The sequence below is a fragment of the Rhinatrema bivittatum genome, chromosome 8 (assembly GCF_901001135.1).
Source record: "Rhinatrema bivittatum chromosome 8, aRhiBiv1.1, whole genome shotgun sequence".
Taxonomy (NCBI): domain Eukaryota; kingdom Metazoa; phylum Chordata; class Amphibia; order Gymnophiona; family Rhinatrematidae; genus Rhinatrema; species Rhinatrema bivittatum.
Genome location: NC_042622.1, coordinates 32,170,864 through 32,189,024, shown reverse-complemented (window position 1 = coordinate 32,189,024; position 18,161 = coordinate 32,170,864). Strand labels below are relative to the sequence as shown.

General features: G+C 44.5%; 1 protein-coding gene across 2 annotated transcripts in view; it reads right to left on the bottom strand.

Moving 5' to 3' along the window:
* Positions 1 to 18,161, bottom strand: part of PREX1 (phosphatidylinositol-3,4,5-trisphosphate dependent Rac exchange factor 1) — a 411,313-nt gene that overhangs the window by 369,219 nt on the left and 23,933 nt on the right. The window lies entirely within an intron of this gene.

Sequence of the window (18,161 nt, the reverse complement as noted above, 5' to 3'; positions counted from 1 at the left end):
AGGAGCCATCTTTCCAAAAAGATTGGGGGTGCTAAATTCAACACAAAGTATTCCTCCCAGGACATAATGAGGGGTGCTTATGCCAGAGGTGTGCAAATGGGGGGGGGCGGGCACCATGAAAGAGCTTCCAAGGGGTCGCCAGCAGTTGGGACGAAAAGACAAAAGTGCCCGCCTCTTCTGCCTGAGGCCAAGTGGAATGTTATGTCATACCGCAGGGGGGAGGTGCATGCAGCCACTGCTGGACCCGATCCCATCTGTGCAGGCCCGCGGTATTAGAACTCACGAGACTGGCACTTTCTCTATGCTGATCTCGCAGTGCTAGTCCCACCATTCTTTAATATCGCGGGGCCTGCATAGAGGAGGAGGTAGCAGAACAGGATTCAGTGCCAGAAGCAGCGATGAGCAATCAGCTCCTCCCCCAACAGCCACGTGGCAGCGGTGACAGCGGCAGCAGGATTGAGAGAGGCTCCGAGGCTGCTGGCAAAGCAAAGAGAGAGGGGGCCTGCCTTCAGGGTGTGTATGTCTATGAATGGGAGTTTGAGTGTGTATGTGTGTGTGAGAGAGAGAAAGAGAGAATGGGTGCCCGCCTGGGGGTCTATGTGTGTGTGTGAGAAAGAGAATGAGGGCCTGTATATGTGTGTGTGTGAGAGAGAGAGAGAGAGAGAGAATGAGTGCCTGTCTGGGGTCTGTGTGTGTGTGTGTGAGAGAGAGAGAATGAGGGCCTGCCTGGGGGTCTGTATATATATGTGTGTGTGTGTGTGTGTGTGTGTGTGTGTGTGTGTGTGTGTGTGTGTGTATGTGAAAGAGAGAGAGAGAGAGAATGGGTGCCTGCCTCGGGGTCTGTGTAGGTGAGAGCCTGTGTGTGTGTATATGAGGGAATCTGGGGGGGGGGGGGGGATAAGAGCTTTTGTGTGCATGGGGGGTGGGGAGAGAGACTTAGAGCCTGTGTGTGAGAGTGTGTGGGTATGCATGAGAGCATGTTTGTGTGAGAGAGAATGAAAATGTGAGTGTATGTGTAAGCAAGAGAGAATAAAGTTTGGGTGTCCCCCTAGCCCCATAATCCATGACAATCTCAGGGTGACTGGAAATCAAGTTCTCAGGTATGGACAGCAGAGGCTTTTTTTATCCTCATTAGTTTTAAATATTTGGTGTTATTTGATATATATGTGCTGTTTTTAAATATTTTATTGCTGCTTGGGAAATTTAAAAAAAATGTATATGACTTTAATAGATGTTCTATTTGTCAGTAGTTTTGAAATATTTATTCTTTTAGTAGTATGATTCTAATTTTATAATTGATGCTTTATGTTTCTTGATTTTATTGTTTTATGAGGACAGGTGGTTCTGTTTTTCCATTGTTACACTGAAGGCAGAGTCTGGCTTCTTGGGGTTTCCATTTCAGTTTTTGTCTGCATATTGCTGGTCCTAATTTGTAATCCTTTATTCTGTATTTGGTGAGAGTCTGTCTCAGCTCTGCGCGAGTGACCGAGGTGAGAGATTCTGCTAGCGTGTAGGGTCTGTGTAGGGATCTACAGCAATCGGGTTTGTTTCATTTCCCCAGTAAGTGGTGTATTGGTAATCTGGGACCCAGTGTAATATTTACAGTGCTGATTTTTCACAGGTAGGGTTCTTGTTTGAGTTCTTGGTGCTACTACTGTTATGTCATGGTACGTTTGCTGTATAGAAGTGTCTTTTTTGTAGGGTTTTGTATCAGTTCACAATGTGTCTGTCAGTGCTGATATTGCTGTGAGGTGCCTGTCTGGATGTGGTGTGGTGTGGTACCTGCCTCTCTTTGTTTTTGTGTAAATCTGATTGCTCCTATCAGCAGCCTGAAGAGAACCAAAACTGGAATTTTGAGTTTCTGGCTGGTAGGGCGATTGCCTGCTGTTTGGCAAACGATTCAACAGCTGACTGGTTGGTGAGAAACTTTGATATATATATATATATATATATATATATATATATATATATATATATATCCATATATACAATTGTATGGATGGAAGGGAGGGCCAAGGTTCAAAATGCTTGCTCACCCCTGGCTTAAGCATCCACAGAGCTGGCACCGACGATGCACCTTGTTCCCTTCTACGTCCTCTGTAGCCTGGCTGCTCAGACTTTAAATCCTATATACCAGAAGCCACGGGACAAGGAGTGCTAAATGGGAATGCCGCTGGATATTTCCTGGTTAGTAATAATAATAAAATTCCTCAGTGTTACTGAACAGTTTCCAATACAGTGAGGGACGCAGGAAAGGATAGGGAGAGATTCTTCACCAAGTATTCCCATCATGATGCTACGCAAAGGACTTCTCCCTCTGTACTGCTCCCCCCCCCCCCCCAAAAAAAAACTGCATCTATTTGCCTTTGCTTTCCCCCACCACACACAGTTTCTCCTTTTCATTCCAATCCCTCCTCCCCCCCCCCCCCCCGATTAACTGAGCAAACCGGTCCCCTTCTCTGGCCACTGAGGATCACTGAAAAACACTTTGCTCGCCCCCATGAAAGAGCAGAGAGAGAATAAAACTTTAACGCGGTCATTATCCAGGGCTGTGGTCCCCATCTCTCCTGCCCTCCCCACACAGGAGTAAAGTGGAGCAGTGGCTTCAGCTTCTGGAAAAATTACCAAAAAAAAAAAACTGCACCAACACAGCCCCCAGCTCACACCTACAGTCAGAGCCCGTGAGACGGCTTCGCTGAGGGGTTGCAGCTGTCTGAGATCGAGCTACAAACCCAACAGGAGGTAACAAGAAAAAAAAAAAAACAATCCTTTGCTTTCTCAATGATTTAGGGAGCTGTAAACCTTCGGCCCCACCCCCCTCCCAGCGCAGGCGGCTCCATTGGAGTTCTTCACAGAGGGGCAAAGGATGTGGGAGATCTGCCTGAAGTGGGGACTTTTTGGGCCCAGTTCAGTTCCAGAAAATACAACAGATCTGCGCCAACATCTTCACCAGAGAAAGAAAAAGAAGTGCACTGGATTTTTTTTTTTTTGAACATCCGTGCAAAAGTCACAGAAATCCACAGCAGATTGTGTTGCTGGAGCTTGGAGGGGGTTAGACTTGGGAATCTCCTCCTGCCCCCTTGCAAGGGCCGCTAGTTCTCTGGTAACTAGGTTATCATGTCATGAGTTTTCATTTGCAACTACCCAAGGTTTTTTTCCCTATTTTACATCTCTCTTCCAACTCGGCCCAGCCACCGCAGTGACAATCCTTATCTAAGGGGGGGCTACAGCCCACAGCTCCCTCCAGAGCCCAGTTAACGTGGGCCTTAAATCTGTAACTGTTGTGCAATGACTGGGACCTCCCCCCCCCCCCCCAGAGGCTGTGTATGCCTTCTCTGCAGTATCCCAGGCCTCAGCGGGCCTGGGGGGGGAGGGGGCAAAATCCTGACCAGGGAATCAAATCCAGTCCCACCTTACCGGGGACTGCCTCATTCTCTCAAAACAGGTTTGCAAAACTTTCAGATTCCGCAGGAGCTTATGAGAGTGATCCACAAACCTCCTTTTATTACAAAAACTTGTGCACATTTTCAGTCAGAAGACAAGCTGCAGCACTAAGCCAAGAAGTGGGCCCAGGTCTGCAGAGGCATCTGACGTTTCAAAATGTTTTGTTACCACCTAGGAGGGTAGAATTCTGCAGAGATTATAACTGCGCTATATATATTAGCACCTGGTGGATTACCGGATCACAAAAGAGGTCCATCTGGGTATTTTCCAGGGTCAGTTTGTTTGGCACCGTGACCCATGCCTGGATTTGATCCGGCTGTCACTAGTGGGGTAAAAATAAGTGCATTCTGACTGCATCTGGAACATGAGACATTTTTACTAGTGTTGCATTGGACTGGGAAATCTGAATGTGAAATCGTCCTTCCCCACCACCCCCTCCAAAAAAAACCCCAAATACCTGCCCTCTGGAAAATACAAGATCTAATAAAATTTCTGTTCTAAACCTCAAGTATCACAGCGTTGACTTCCAGGACAACAGCATTAAAGTGCCACTGTGCAAGCCACCTTACAAAGATCACTGGGGAATGGCTAAAACCACAAAATTACCTGTCTGTATGGCAGTGGCCGGCAGCAAATGGCAGACAAAAGGAAATACGGCTTTGCTCAAATTCAACATTAAAAAAAAAGGGGGGGGGACCGTGGTAGAGGAGAGGAGGTCCTCAGAGAAGCCTTCCCTGTACTCCGACCAACCTGGTGAGACTATTGATTGAATTAAAAGACCCAGCTGAGTCCCAAGCCGGCTGCTGACATCATCTTTGTGGGACCGCAGGACCTTCAAATCCCGCGGCAAAGCGGCGTGCCGCCGCCGTGTCGCCTAAGCCGCGTGCTGCAAAGGGGTGCGCGGCTTTGACCGGCTTCGATCGCCTTCGATTGCATAGCTGGAAATTGCCTTATTGGACTTTCTTGTTCCATGGGTCGAAAAAGAAAGGCAAAGATTACCACCTCATCTCCAGCTTCCTATAGAAACAAACATCGGCCCCATGGATGCGTGCGAGTAGACTCGATATGCCACAAGAGGACTGCGTTCGAGACATTTTGGGTGTCTCCCTGAGTCCAGGCAACGGCCCTACACCTCCTCAACCCCCAGGTGCTACAGCTGAGAAAGGCTCCATTGAATGTGATCCAGCAAACGTGAGTGATGGAGATTTAGATTCTCCTTTGGCACCATCTGTAACATCCCACTTGATCTGCAACAACAAGGAATACCGAATGGAACGCCTCCTGTAGGCATTGGGAATCTTCAAGTGAATACTGAAGATTCATCCAATGTCACGCTGGGAGATTTATGGAGAATGCTGGTTAAACTGGACTCAAATGTATCACAGGTGAACTCTTGTAAATGGTAACAGATTATCTATTGAAGATCAGGGGAAAAGATTGTCTGAGTTGGAATCTTCTGTTAAGGTTTTATCAACTAAGATTCAGAATGCTGAAAATATGCATATAACTGATAGATTATCTCTACATATAGAATTGGAGAACAGGCCACTCGCCTGGGCGAGCGATTCAGGAGGGTGGCCTATGCAAATTAAGGCCCATGGTAAAAAGAGGCGCTAAGGACACTAGTGCGTCCCTAGCGCCTCTTTTTGGACAGGAGCGGTGGCTGTCAGCGAGTTTGACAGCCGATGCTCAATTTTGCCGGCGTCGGTTCTCAAACCCGCTGAGAGCCATGGGTTCGGAAATCGGACGCCGGCAAAATTGAGCATCCAGTTTTCGACCCACGAGCCGACTTTAAATTATTTAACTTTTGGGACCTCCAACTTAATATCGCCATGATATTAAGTCGGGGGGGGGGGGTGCACAGAAAAGACACTTTCCCGGTGCCGGCAGAAATTAGCGCCTACCTTTGGGTAGGCGCTAATTTCTGAAAGTAAAATGTGCAGCTTGGCTGCACATTTTACTTTCTGTATCGTGCGGGAATGACTAATAGGGCCATCAACATGCATCCACCAGAGCGCACTGTACTGTATCAGCCTGTATGTTATTAACAATCATGGTAGATATTTGAAAAACTGGACTGGCTGTGGGAGTCACCAGAACAGGTTTGGAAAGCTCTGTCTTGCATAGCCAGAATGCAAAGTGCAATTATTTTATCTCTATAAACCCATTCCTCCTCCCCCCCCCCCCCCGCTGACATGATGTCCAGGTAAAAATGTTTCACATGGCAATGCCAATTTATCCAATCCCCAAGGAGCAGCCACTCACATCAACATTCTTTTGACGCAAAAGAATGGATGGTTGTCCCCATCCCACCACAGGCCACTCTCTGATGAACACCCATTTCTTCACCGAAGCTTAACAGCCCTCAAACTCGCTCTTTTGATGATGGCAGCTGAAGGCATTTTGGTAATCTGCTCAAAAAAAACAAACCATTTTAGACTCCTAGAAGAAAATGGACAGCAAGTTCCCAGACACTATTAAATGTCAAGTGCTCTGGTTTCAAGGCTTTCCTTTTCAGTTAGATGAACCTGGCGAACCTCCCATTGCTTACGTACACAGAGAACTAACAGAACTCACCAGAACCAGGCACGAGAGATCAAGATCAGGCAGGTGATGTGATTAAAAAAAAAAAAACAAAACCCTAAAATGTTTCCCACACAACTTTTCTCAGGCCTCTCGGACCTGACCTGCAACATCCCACTTATTCCAGGACTGGAACTGGTCCGCATACAGATTTGGTCAAGGAAAACTTGTGAGGTATTTCTAGGATGTGGACCTGTGTCTGCCAATATCCCAAAAGGCACTGCAGCAAGGCCTCATTAGCATAAGTAGGCCAAAGCCTTAGCAATGCTTCAGAAGAGAAGGTGGCAGGGCCAGATTTCCCATCAGGCACAGTAGGTACGGGTCTAGGTGACGCCTGCAACGCACAGGGCACTGTGGGTTAAAAGTGATTAGGTAAGCTTATTTTAAGAAATATAAAGTAAAGGTATCAACACTGATTTTAAATGGTAATCGATGATGAGTGGGGGGGTGGGCCACCATGCAGCCACACAATCTATACCCCTCCCCTATCCTCATCACAGTCCTGTTCCTTTTCACTCCTGGAGGCAGAGATGCGAGGAGGCACTGAAGGATCTTGTGCCTAGGGGCATGCGAGATGTGTAATTCCAGCCCTGATGGTGATCTCTCTGTATGTGTCACTTTAAACCGGATTGCAGTTCCCCAGAAGTAACACTATAACCCTCTGCATTAACTACCCCTCTCCTCCACCCCCACCACCAGGGTGATCTCCAACAAGGGACAAATTACTTTTGAGTAACAGAGGCAGGATCCCTAACTGGTCATCTGATGCTTTATGTTAAACCATCTTATGTCATCTTACATCATTAAATGGGTCTAAAATTGGTTTATAAATGAAACAAGAGCTGTCTTCAGTTATTTTAAAACTGATTTCCAGTTCTGGAGAAAATTCAAGGATGGTAGAGTAGACTTCTCTGTGAAGGCCACATGAATTGCAGTGGCTTTAAGAGCATACATTTAGCCTAGGAACCTGAAATGAGATGTAATGAAAGCAGTCAGCTGGCATATATTCTAGCAGATGGCAGGGCACCAGCAGACTTCAGAAAACAGCACCATCTGGGTTGAATTTGCAAGTCTGTCCATGAATGAGGGCCGAGCCACAGCACCGCAGAAAATGTATTTGCAAAGTGTGGGAACATCAAGCTGGGCAAGGAGAACGCTTACAAAGCCCCTGCAGTTTTCGGGAGCGACTGGCATCGGTTGCATCACCCGCCCTGCCAGGACGAAGAGAGCGTACGCACTCGCGCAAGCTGGCGCCACTCCGAAGCCCCACAACCAAGACAGCCAGAGCAGACAGCAGAGGGGAAAAGCCAGACTTCTGGGCAACTCTGCTGCAAGCAGCCGATTCTCATGCAGGCTAAAACAGAAAGCACCAGTGCTTATGAATTCTGGTCATTCTGCGAGCCAAATAAACTAACATCATACAAAGTAAACTGCTCTCAAAACAATGCCAACGGCATCATTCCTGCCACAGTAGCTCTTTGTACGAATTTCCAAGTCTCGAGAGTTCGCTCGCATTACTGGAGAATGGAAGAATAGACCGAAAGGAACATCCATTAAAGAACGGGCTCGGGAGAGAATTCTAGCGAAGGGTCCGACAGCGGTGTGTGACGGGGAAGGATGTGCGGGGTGGAGTGGGGCAAAGACGTATCTGGTCAATGTTTTCCGCCAAAGGGAAGGGGAGTCCCTCTTAACTCTCACTGACCCACCACATCCATTAAAGAACGGGCTCGGGAGAGAATTCTAGCGAGGGTCCGACAGCGGTGTGTGACGGGGAAGGATGTGCAGGGTGGAGAGGGGCAAAGATGTATCAGGTCAAAGTTTTCCGCCAAAGGGAAGGGGAGTCCCTCTTAACTCTCACTGACCCACCACATCCATTAAAGAACGGGCTCGGGAGAGAATTCTAGTGAGGGTCCGACAGCGGTGTGTGACGGGGAAGGATGTGCAGGGTGGAGAGGGGCAAAGATGTATCAGGTCAAAGTTTTCCGCCAAAGGGAAGGGGAGTCCCTCTTAACTCTCACTGACCCACCACATCCATTAAAGAACGCGCTCGGGAGAGAATTCTAGCGAAGGGTCCGACAGCGGTGTGGGACGGGGAAGGATGTGCAGGGTGGAGAGGGGCAAAGACGTATCCGGTCAATGTTTTCCGCCAAAGGGAAGGGGAGTCCCTCTTAACTCTCACTGACCCACCACAGAACCCCTGAAGCGATCAAGCCCAGGGCCCTCAAGAGCCACGAAAGTCCTGTTAAATGGGGATGCCCAGAAGCAGTGGTCCATTTCTTTTTGTTTTCTAGTGAAGGAACAGGTAATGGTAGCAATCCAATGCCTAAAGAGAAGGGGAATTTGGAAGGAGGGATTTTTGAAGGTGTAGAAGAGGAGGTATCGCTTCAAACTGTTTTGGTGACTTTCACTGTAGCCCAGCCCTAGCCAATATCTGCAGATAAGGACCTCGTCACCCTACCAGTCTGCCCAGTTGCCCCTGTGTCACCACAGAGCCTGCTTGATCCCAGGTCATCTTCTTCTTTTACCCTCAGCTGCCTGAAAATTAATTTTCATAGCACCGTAACACTATAAAGTAGTTAAACTTATGCAGGCTCTTGCACAGTCCCGTCCAGGTGGAAAAATGGGCCAGGGCCCCATACTTTTCTGTGTCTCAGCCAAGCTAAGAGAATTTGAGAAACAATTCCCATCACGTCTCCTTCTCACCTCAGAGACAATCGAATGGTTTCACAGCACTGAAGCTGTGACATCCAACCCTTGTCCAGCCCTCCAGGTGTATGCAGGTGTCCAAAGTGTCATGTATTATCATCCCGCTGGACCCTTGCAATCGGAATTCTACTCCTATTCCTGATGCCTTCCACCATGAGGCTCAGATTTACACAGACTTCCGTTTTTATTTGGTGCTTTTATTGTTCATTTTGCAGAGCATGACACAGAAGTTGAAAGACTCCACCTAGACAATACTTATTACAGATCATGGCCTATTTCAATCCTATGCAGGAAACGAAAAAAAAACCTCAGGCACCTAGTCACTTCAAAATTGTCACCAAGCCCAGAAGATGATGCTGTTGCCGTGAGAGGCGCGGACCTGAAAAGCGCTGAGTGCCACTACTGCAGAAGATTCCAGAGGAACCACACACTGCTGCCGCAAGGGAATTGGGAGGGGTGGCACACCGCTGCCGCAAGAGAACTGGGAGGAGCGGCGCACCACTGCAGCAAGAGAAGTAGGAGGAGCGGCGCACCTCTGCCGCAAGAGAACTGGGAGGGGCGGCGCACCGCTGCAGCAAGAGAACTGGGAGAGGCGGCGCACCGCTGCCGCAAGAGAACTGGGAGGGACGGCGCACCGCTGCAGCAAGAGAACTGGGAGGGGCGGCGCACCGCTGCCGCAAGAGAACTGGGAGGAGCGGCGCACCTCTGCCGCAAGAGAACTGGGAGGGGCGGCGCACCGCTGCCGCAAGAGAACTGGGAGGAGCGGCGCACCGCTGCCACAAGAGAACTGGGAGGAGCGGCGCACCTCTGATGCAGGAGGCCCAGGCCCAAAAAGATGCACCAGATGCACCAGATGCACCAGAGTTAAGACCGTCCCTAACCGCCCAGAAGAGGAGAAGTTGAAGAAGCGAGAAGGGGAGGGAAGTTAGCAAGAGTAGAAAGGGGAAGGGAAAGGGGAAAACAAAGACAAAAACAAAAGTCTATCCCTAGTAAAAATAATTAAAAGATTAAACAAACCCCAGCCAAAAAAAAAAAGAAACAATGAAACAAAACAGCAAAAAGCCTTGAGGTTTATTAAACAATTTTTCACACTAACTCCTATAAGTTTTGGCTGGCACCCAAGTTTTCAAAATATTTTTCCACCCCTGACAGGAAAATACTCTGGGCATCTTTCACTGGCCTTATGTCCACTGCCACAGTTTGGCAATGATTTTTTTTTTAACCTTCCAAAACCTAAAAGGATTTTTTTTTCTTAATGCATTTCAAAAATGTAAAAAAGTACCATTAATTTTGATGCGAGTATCTGGCCATCTGTCTAGGCCCAAAAGACAGAAGATTGTCCAGAGCTGACATCACAACCCACTGCCCGAGAAACACACTTTTGCAGGCCCCTAGATTTATTAATCTTGCTGGGGTAGGGGGGGAACGTTGATGGGGGAAGGATTTACACTCCATCCTTGCAGTATTTCAGTGCTTTGTATTTTCTTGCTTTCTGCCACCGTCTTGTCTCCCGGGAGTTCACACACTTTTCTGCTTTGGTTTCTTCAGAGACAAGTCTGACAAGCTGCTGTCAAAGGACCAGCCAGAAGAGAAAGCTAAGCAGCCCCTGTCTCCCACTAAAATAGATAATTCTGGCTTTGGCCTGGACTCAACATTTAAAAGACTCTCTGCTTTCTAAAAGAAATCCAACTATGGCAAAGGGATCTTGGTCAGTAAACAGACCCCCCCCTCCCGCATACTTGTCATGACACAGGTGCTAATTCTGAAAGGGAGGAAATCCTCAGTGGATCATTTCTAGTTGAGGTGGTTTTCTCCTTTCTCGTTTGATCTTATCACAGTGTTTGAGCAGGTTTCTTAGATCCTCCATAAAAGGAACTTATTAAACCAAAGCTCCTGAAACAGATTTCAAAAATATCCGGAAAAGGAGGTGGGAAAAAAAAAACAAACAAACATCTAAACACTCACTGTTCCTTGGTATTTTTCCAGCTCTGGTGAAAAGTATCAGTTTCAGAATGGGGATAACAGAAATCAAATAATGGTGAACAAATAAATCGCAGGTGAGCTCTCTCTATCGGACTAAACACTCATGACTAGATTTTGAGAGAGTTATGGTCCTTTCACTGGATCAGGAAGTGAAACCTTTTTTTCATTGTATTTTTCATCAGGTAGTTCCCTCCTGTTCCTGTGGGCTTCCAGCTCAAATAGAACCAGTCTCTGTGGGCAAGAAAATGTGCCATAAAAGACTTCATTCACAATTACCTGGGTCATTCTCCTATTTTTTTAATATCTTATCAGGACCAGTCATTGCAGCAATGGTCCTTGACTAGAAGCCACAGATCATGATCCCCCCAGTTCCATTCAGCAATGACTGCGAGTCCTTCAAATGCTGCCTTCGCAATACCCCTCCCCCCTCCCAACCCTGATGGCCTGGAGAGTAGAAACCCGATCTAGGAATCAAACCCAGGGTCTCCACATGGTAGTATCCAGTACTGCCATAGAACCACCAGACAGGCGCAGTGAAAGTTAGTCACAAATATATTATGGTAATCCAAAAAAAACCAAGATATAATTTACTGGTTCATTGTCTTATTTCTACATATTTAAGTAGACTAATATTGCACCCACACTATTTTATTCAAGAACAGAGATAGAGAAGATACTTCTAATTCATGAATACACAACAGAAGATGGTACCAGCATGCAATTCTGTTTTTCAGGTGGGAATGACCTCATTGTCTTGATCAAGACTCTGAGAAAAGGCAACAAAGGCGAAAAATCCAAACAACTATCAGTGAAATAATACCAAGAGGAAGGACAAACAGTTTACTAGTGTCCTTTGAAGTTCAAAACAAGCAATCTTTAATTATATACGGGCAAGTATGTCAGCATTCTCCCCCACCCCCCCCCACCCTGTTGACGTCATATGAGAAACTGGTTTTGTTTGACCTGCAGCATTTTGAGGATATAAGAACTAATTTCTTTCCACCAGGCCATTAAATCTATCCTTTCTGATCCAACTATTATAGTGAAACCAGCTGACAAGGGGGGAGGTCCTGTTTTAATGGATTTATCCAAGTACACCCTAGAAGTTGATCGCCAACTATCTGACCGTTCATTTTACAAGCCATTAATGGAGGACCCTACTAAACAATTAAGCCAACAGATCTCTGAAATGATCACACAGGCAGCTGATGCCCACCTCATTACACCATGAGAGGCTCTTTTCCTTATTGAACCCTTCCCTCACATGCCTGTTTTCTATATACTTCCGAAAATACATAAATCATTGATTGATCCTCCTGGATGCTCGATTGGAATCCGTTTTGTTGACATTTTCTTAAAGTCTTTGGTTCCCTTCGCCAAGTCATACGTACGTGATTCATCTCATTTTATTTCTCTAATTGATGCACTACCTCCCATTATCTCCTGGATATTGCTGGTCACTTTGGACATTGAATAATTATACACAAACATCCCACAGATAGAGGCGATTACCGTTGTTCAATCAGCCCTCACATCTTGTTCTTATATCTCTTCATCTCTTACATCTTTTAGTAGCTCTTATATGTATTGCATTCACTCAAAACATTTTTTTCCTTTAATGGCACCATATATCAACAGATTAAGGGTATAGCTAGGGGGGGCCACCATGGCCCCTGATACTGCTTGCCTATATGTTTCTGATTTTGAGACTAAGGTTCTTTACCCCTCCCCCTTTTGGTCATTCATTATTACATAGCTAAGATATACTGATACACAACAATAAGATAAGGTTTTTGGATCAATTTTTCAAACTTTTACACGCCATATATGAAAACATAATTACTCTAAGAGCAAAATTTTTGTAGGACCGCTACAATGCTGTCCTATGCTCTCTCCTATGCTGGGTCTGATTGCTCTCTCCTATGCTCTCTCCTATGCTGGGTCTGATTGCTATACAGATCCCTTTGGTAGCGGTCCTACAAAAATTTTGCTCTTAGAGTAATTATGTTTTCATATATGGCGTGTAAAAGTTTGAAAAATTGATCCAAAAACCTTATCTTATTGTTGTGTACACGTACTCCCGGTTTTTGGAAGCTGGGCTTATTTTTTGTAAGATATACTGATGACATCTTTTTGATTTGGACAGGCACTGAAGTCTAATTCTATATGTTCTTAGATTGGCTAAACTCGTGTATCGATCAACTTCATTTTTAAGCCAATATTCATCCACATACTGTTTCTTTTTTGGACTTGACCATCTTCTTTTATAACGGACATTCTTCCACATCCATTTTTAGGAAACCCACTGATAGAAACACATTGCTGTCATACAATAGCTGCCATCCCCAATATTTGCGGGACAATATCCCTACTGGACAATTTTTTCGTTTACGTCGGCTGTGTTCTACTCGTGCTGACTACACTGTTCAGGTGCAGGTTATGTCGAAAAACATTTTGCATCGTGGATACCCAGCAAGGACTATAAAACGAGCTTATAAATGCACTTTGAACACTAACTGAGAAGTATTATTTATGAAACTATCTCCTCTACTGAAGATGTCATTACTTGCGTGTTGCCTTATTCATCAGCTAGTAGACACATTTGTTCTATCATTTGTTTTGGCCTTGTTTACAACCACATTCGATTTTTCAGAAACATTTACATTTTGCATTTGAATGAGGTTGTAACTTAACGTGATATTCTTGTCTCCTCAGACCTACGTACACAGCCTGAAGCTCTGGTATTTGGTACAGATGGGCCACTCTCCTTCTGGCCACTGCAAGGCCTGCTCCCTTTCCCTTTCTTTAACTACTTACATAGATCCTCAGTCCCAACAACATTTCCTACTACATTTTCAGTCTGACTGCTCCACTTCTGGAGTTGTATATGTCATCATGTGCCCTTGTCCACTCCTGTATGTGGGCAAAACTTTATGCCAGATTTGCACTGGTATTTTTGAACATTGTTCATGCCTCAGATGTCAGAAAGAAAATACTCCCCTTGTTCAGCATTGGCAGGTCTGCCAACAATCCCTTGAAGACTTACGATTCACTGTAACTGAGATTTGTTATCCTTCGCCTCATGGTGGCAATTTTCCTTTATTTCTTCGTCAATGTGAGCAAAGATGAATTCACAGACTGAACTCTGTTGCTGCACTTGGCTTGAATGTTAGTATCAAATGATTTGCCTTCACATGATTTTTGTGCCTCGAGCTCTTTAGTTTTCATGTTTCCTTCCTGCCCCTTCCTTTGTTCTTTCTCCTTCCCCTTTTCTGCCTTTCCCTTTCCCCTCCCTATCCACTTTTTTGTCTCCTTTCCTTCCCCCTCCCACGCTCCACCCCTTTTTCTCCCTCATTCCCTTCCCTTAGTTCCCTTGTCTTCTTTCATGCTCTCGTACAAGGGGAATCCTCTTCTTGACGTCATGTTTTGGGTGGTACTCTAAGGGCCTCTGATAGTTTCTATCATGTGACCTCCCGTTTCGTGCCTTTATCTTTATTTATAGTGGCTCTGCTGATGCCGCCTTTGCCAAGCTCTGTCAGCGCTCCCTCATTGATGTTTCTGCTTGGTAGGCTCAGGACATTTGGTTCCTTATAGACACTGCTTTTCTTTACATCTTAATTTTCTTTCTATATTTTCCCTCCTTATCGCTTGTAATCCCCATAATACCACCTTTTGAAAACTTTACAGTAAGGCAAGCCACTCTAATGAGTTGCCGGCTTTTCGGGTCATTGTCTTTAAGGAACTCTCTTTATAAATTAATTTTTTTTTTTGGATGCCGTGATGGTTTATTTATTTATTTTATCTTATATTTCTTGCTTTTTTTCTTCTCGGCGTTTGCAATTTGCGTAACACTACCTTATAATGCTTTCTGGTAAGGCAAGCCATTTCAGCAAGTCTCTAGGAATTCTTTTCACATACAGAGTACTTTTCGAACCTCCTATTACTATAATGCTATTTAGTCAGGAACTAATGCTATTTAGTCAGGAACATTTGATATTTTACAGCCCTGAGTATAGGATATTATTTATATATTTGATAATATTCAGTCCTGAGTACAAGTGATTATTATAGTCCTAAGTATATGACTTGATATTATTTATTTCTTGATATTATTTATTTCTGAGACTAGATATTATTTATTTCTATGTTAGCCGTGACTCTGGCTTTTCCTCCTCCCAGTTCAAGTGCCCCTGTTTTATTGTAACTTTTATTCACTTTTTCACTCTTCGCCTATTGTTCACGTTGTTAATGTTATTGCACCGCTGTTTATTGTAAACCGATATGATATGATTGGTATCATGAGTGTCGGTATAAAAAAGCCCTAAATAAATAAATAAATAAATAATGCCCTCTGTAACGAGTCATAATTTTCCCCTTAGATTAGGCAAGCTGCACAGTACTTCACTAGCTCCTTCATTTGTCTTATTAGCGCAAGGCACTTTACCAGTTTGGCGTTCCTTCACGTCATAGGAGGCCACTGCTATTTATGCTAATTTCTCGGCTAAAACACATTTTTCCTTTCCACATTGCTTCAACCTTTTTCTCTTTTACCATTTTAGACTTCTTAATACCCAAGAATATAGTCCTAGATGTTTCCCCTTTACTTATTTGTTGAGGGATAATTGTAATTTTCTCTGCATAATTCAAGGAATTCCCTTCCATTTACTTAACCTCATATTTCTTTTTTGATCTTTTATGATTATTTTAGATTACACAGTTGACACATCGTGAACTCGTTATTTCAATTATTTGTGGCTAAGACCTTTATATATCTATTTGACATGATATGCTTTATGAAAGCGATTTCTTATTTCTTTATATTATCTAACATTTTGCTTTGGGCTCTAAACTGTCTGTATTAACCTTACCTACATTATCATGCTGATGTTCTGTACGGATATTTGTGTGTTCTCAGTTGCTGTGTCTCTTTTCTTAAATATACCTCTGATATTTGTTAATTTCTTTCAGGTTCCCTCCCGACGCAGTTCTCTCAAAACATGGCCCGTGTCGGGGGGATCGTGAAGCCATTGTTATAAAAAAAAAATTTCTGTGAAGCTGACATACTTGCCCATATATAATTAAAGATTGCTTGTTTTGAACTTTAAAGGACACTAGTAAACTATTTGTCCTTCCTCTTGGTATTATTTCATTGGTGAGGACTCTGCCAAGATCAGAGCTGGTGCATGCAGCAACCGATTTTACGTGCCTAGCAAAGATTGACATTTAACGCTCATCACCACATGACCACATTTTCTTTAGGAAAGCGCTGGGCAATCACTTGATAGAATGGTAATTGGAACTCCATGATCAAAGATTACAAAATGGAAACATCCTGCAAGGAAAGAATCCAAACCCTGAGATGATGATGCATATAAGAGCAATTCTGGCTGCCCAGTCACAGCTAGGCCTGACAGAAGATACAGTCCAACTCCAGAATAGCACGGTACTAGGGATATCCCTTCAGGAAAGCCTGGAAAACAGTAAGACCCAATCTACTGCATGCTGCAGAATTTCAGAAGGTAATTTTTACCCAAAAGGTGCAACAATTGGGATCCACTACCCTCAGAAAGTTTGTGAGGTAAACCAACGACAAGTAATGAATTTAATTAAGAGACCGAGGTTCCAGCCCACTTGTTTAACAATTGTTCCATTGAACACAAGCTAATTAAATGCCATGTAGTGGGCTGAACAGGGAGTCACATAACATCTTTATTAAATAGAAGAAAAATAAGCACAAAGAACACATCAAAAGTATCACATGCATCAATAATTTCATCCATCATGGACAATTTACAGATAGGGTACAGAGAGGCCATATCTTGAAAAGAATCAACCCAACAACAAGAAAAAAGATATAAAGTTATTTGTACTGTCCTATTCATACTGACTGCAGATTAAATTAAACGAGAGGGTCCAGGCAAAACTTTGCCATCACAAGTAAATTGGTGCTAAGTAAGCATTTCCAGAAGATATATCATTTGTTTACTTGCAAGCTCTTTTCAAGGAAAGATTTTATGTAATAAACGTTCGTTTCATATAAGAGTCCCCTACAATTTAGCTTTCCTTGAAATTCTCTTTTTCCTCTCTGCACATTAAGATTTTTTGAAGGGGAGAGGTGTAGAGGATTTTTTTACGGCCTTGATTAAAAATCATATTAATTGTTGCCCCTTTATAGACATACATGATCCAAGATTCCCAGGGGGAGGTTTGGAGATTCTAGCATAGGAAAGCAACTTGATGGATGTCAAAGTGCGATAGAAGGGACTCGCCCATGACCCCAGAGGCCCTCCTCCGACAGGCTATTGATAGGGCATTGAAGGTCAGGAAAGGAACATAATGGGACCTAACAGTATTACGGGAGTTGTAAATGGATCGTGACATTGATTAATGCAGAAAAAGCAGATGAAAAGTGATCTTTCAGCACACATGGGGCATTTTTATCTAAGAGTAAAAAAAACACATTGTAAAAAGCCACTAGAGAATGAAAAAAAAAAACAAAAAACCACAATCTCTATTAGTGCTGTTTTCATGCAATCTCACATCTGTCTTTTTCCACCTGTGCCTGGAGAACACATTCTGGCAAAGTTTATCTGCAAACACAATTAGCTATAAAAAATAAAACCCCAACATTAACGCATCTATAGATCAGTCAACAAGGGATGGGCTGCAATCAGCCTAATGAATAAATAAATAAACTGCTTAAGGGGGCATATCATCCTGAAGGGTCCATTCCCCAATTTAGGGTTATGAAGCCTTTTTAGAAAAACATCCTGCAATCTAAGCCTCGAAAACAAGCTAGAAATGGTAATCTGAAAAAGGCTGATGCACGGCACTTGAACAGGCCCACTGGGACTTCTGTGGCTTACCACTCACAGCTGCATCAGCCCCACCTTCCTCTTTATTTTTTGACCCAGCAAATTGCTCCTGATCCTTTGGGCTTCCAGCTCAATAGGAACCAGGGCATCAATCAGGTGTCTGAGCCTCTATTTGCACCTATCCTGGGATGTTTCCCCCATTTTACATCCTCTCCTAACTTTCCAAGTCCCGTCACTGCAGCAACAGCCCTTGGCTGGGGGCCACGAACCAGGGCTGCCTTCCAGAACCCTGCAAGCCTGTGCCCTGAATCTAGACGCTAGGCATCGCCATTGTATGAGAACTAGGACTCCCTCCTTCCCAGGGGCTGTGAACCCAGTGTCCCCAGCCCCAGCCAATCCTGGGAGCAGAAGAGCTGAGCCAGGAATGGAAGTCCCGCTGCATGGCAGTGCACAGTACTGCCACTCAGGCACTGGGCTCAGCTCACCGCCCCTCTTTCCTGTGCCTCAACTTCCTGTTTCCTCTGGTGATCTCTTAAAAAGCATTATACATCCTCTCTCCGGAGGTCATTCTTTCACCATTTTTGCTGGACAGATTTTTACCATTCAGTGGCTGTGAATTAAGTTTAAATA